Source organism: Schistocerca gregaria, chromosome 3, assembly GCF_023897955.1.
Source record: "Schistocerca gregaria isolate iqSchGreg1 chromosome 3, iqSchGreg1.2, whole genome shotgun sequence".
Classification (NCBI taxonomy): domain Eukaryota; kingdom Metazoa; phylum Arthropoda; class Insecta; order Orthoptera; family Acrididae; genus Schistocerca; species Schistocerca gregaria.
The window spans coordinates 40282490-40285358 of record NC_064922.1 but is presented as its reverse complement, the minus strand read 5'-3'; the positions used below and the strand labels follow the sequence as shown (position 1 = coordinate 40285358).

Below are 2869 nucleotides of genomic sequence, written 5' to 3'. Positions count from 1 at the left end.
AAATGGATGACATCAGTTGATACTAAATTACTTCTCTGAAATTGAAAATGGAAAACATCAGTCGATATTACATAAAATTTATGGGAGCGCATACCTAACCGCAATGAAACAACCGTAAATTTAACGATACGGTACTAATTCGAACTCTGAGTTCGATTTTTTGGGTGGTTTATTTCACTCCTTATGCCTTCACAAAAATTACTTAATATTAATCAGTGTCATATATTATAGGTATAAGCTCCTAAGAAAAGTGTTTACTTTTCTGGGTCAGAGGTAGAAGTTAAGAGATTGAACCATTTTTAGTTAATGCTGCATGCCGTTCTGAGAAAATTTTTTCTCCAAAAAAAAAAAAAAAAAAAAAAAAAAAAAAAAAAAAAAAAAAAAAGTTCAACGTCTAGGGAAACCTTTTAGTTATATTATTACTTCGATTTGCATGAACTGAGGGTTACATGTATATTTTTAATGTCGCTGAACACGAATCTGCAGTAAGATTTTCAATATTCAAAACGGCTAATGCAATACGGAGAGCACAGGATTATGCTTTGTCCAATTTTTACCAAAAATGCATTTTCGTTATTTACGTTTAGTGTGCAATCCAAGGAGCACTTTTCGACCCTTCCTCTGGCTGGAATTGTTCCTAGATAGCAACTCCCTGTTCTTCTTGGCAGGAAAAGCCGATCTGTCTAACCTGGATATGCAGCACTCGTTATTCGTCAGTGTTATCGGCGAGTATGTTTGCAGTATGAATCATTTTGTGCACGTGCGTCACGGGACGAGCTTTGATCTACATCTATATGGATACTCTGCAAATCACATTTAAGTGCCTGGCAAAGGGTTCTTCGAATCCCCTTCACAATTGATAGTTAATTGAAACCCTCAGCTGCCGACAGGTGTTGTTGATATACTTCGATGGGGACAGCTGAAAATGTGTGCCCCGACCGGGACTCGAACCCGGGATCTCCTGCTTACATGGCAGACGCTCTATCCATTTGAGCCACCGAGGACACAGATGAATACCGCGACTGCAGGCATTTATCCCTTACACGCTTCCCGTGAGACTCACATTTCCAACCGGCCACAATCCACAAACGTAATGTACGTAATAGGTGTTTGCCCATCCACTCAATACTGGCCCACACTAAGGTGACGATTCCCCTAAGATTTCGGGCAATCTGTGCGCATTCGCACAGACGAAGGTCAATGGCTGGGTAACGTTTAACCATATATATGAAGATAGTAACTGTTCTCGAAAGAACAGGCGCCACTGACGACCGGGCAGCTTCTCTAGAATACATGGTAGACCGGCCTATGTGGCCGAGCGGTTCTAGGCGCTTCAGTCGGGAGCCGTGCGACCGCTACGGTCGCAGGTTCAAATCCTGCCTCGAGTATGGATGTGTGTGATGTCCTTAGGTTAGTTAGGTTTAAGTCGTTCTAAGTTCTAGAGGACTGATGACCTCAATTGTTAAGTCCCATAGTGTTCAGAGCCATTTGAACCATCAGTCCCTGTGCTTACACACTACTTACATTAACTTATGCTAAGGACAACAAACACACACAACGATGCCCAAGGGAGGACTCGAACCTCCAACGGGGGGAGCCGCGCGAACCGTGACAAGGCGTTTGAGACATGGCGGATACCCCGCGCGGCTCATGGCAGTCGTGACACTGCTTCAAACAATGGGCTGTAGAAACTTTTTTAAAGCACGGATTAAGAAAAAAACCTTTCCGTTCCAAGAGTCTGGACAAGTACACCTTAAAAAAATGCAACTACAAAGAAATTGAATTTTCGAACTTTTTGGATGAGAACCTGTCCCTATGGAACACCGTTGATAAAATGTCACAGGGATTATGTACTCAGGTTTCACATGTGGATTAACAATTCCTAATCGAGGAATTTGCATCTCCCACCTTGGAATTCTCAGTACAGAATTTTTATCCATTACGAGATTCTCAGCCACTTGCAGAAGTGATTTCCCGTGATTCTGCAAAACTTTTCCGTTAGCCAATCGTAGCAACTATAATATTTGGTTCCTGGTGCATGACATGTCTCTTAACTTAAAGTGACCAACTCATTTGCATAAAGAGCTAACTTATCATCCGCTTCTTTACTTGCGTAGACCGTTTATGGTCTTCAAAGATTTTTTTTTCTTTAATCGTTTTTTTATGTCTTTTATAAACTGCAACACTTTCTAAACTTAACGCCATTGAAGCATGGTCTTTTACTGAATGACCAAGAAACAATGCCGACAGCTGGAGTCGAAGGTTTTTGTTAATCAAGCCGTTTGTATTCTTGTGGTGATATCTCCATAGAATCTTTCATTCCGCAACACATATTTCTTTTATATAACTGAGAAGTGAAATACCTGTTTTCATAGATGCAGATTTAACATATTTTAATATAGCGCAATAAATATTTCATTAAAATTTTCATCCCCTTACTATCGAAGTTCCAAAACCACTGAAACACATAGTTTTTAAAAATTCTAACAGAGGAGCCGAATACGAATTGTCAGATATATTTAGTAATGCTTTCATAATGAACCATTTTGAGAAACATCTCACACCCTTTAGGAGTTAGGTTTTCAAAAACAATTAAACATGTATTCTTCTATTTAGAACCAAGGAGCCAAATTCAAATCTTCATCCATTTAATTCTAAAAATGCTTTCATAGTGAAATATTTCATAAAACTTTTCATCCCCTATTTCACTCTATTAATGAGTTAAATTTCCAAAATCAACGAAACACATTTTTTTACATCCAACTGAGAAGTCAATTACCTATTTTCATAGATGTAACTTTAACAATGCTTTAGTAGTTCTTTAATAATGATTTATTTTCAAAAAACCTTCACTATTTATTCTATCCCC

At 38.8% G+C, this 2869-nt stretch overlaps 1 non-coding gene across 1 annotated transcript; it reads right to left on the bottom strand.

The window, feature by feature from the left end:
* Positions 1 to 930: 930 nt before the first annotated feature.
* On the bottom strand, positions 931 to 1004 carry Trnat-ugu (transfer RNA threonine (anticodon UGU)). The gene has a single exon. It is a non-coding gene; the product is annotated as a tRNA-Thr (tRNA).
* Positions 1005 to 2869: the final 1865 nt, after the last annotated feature.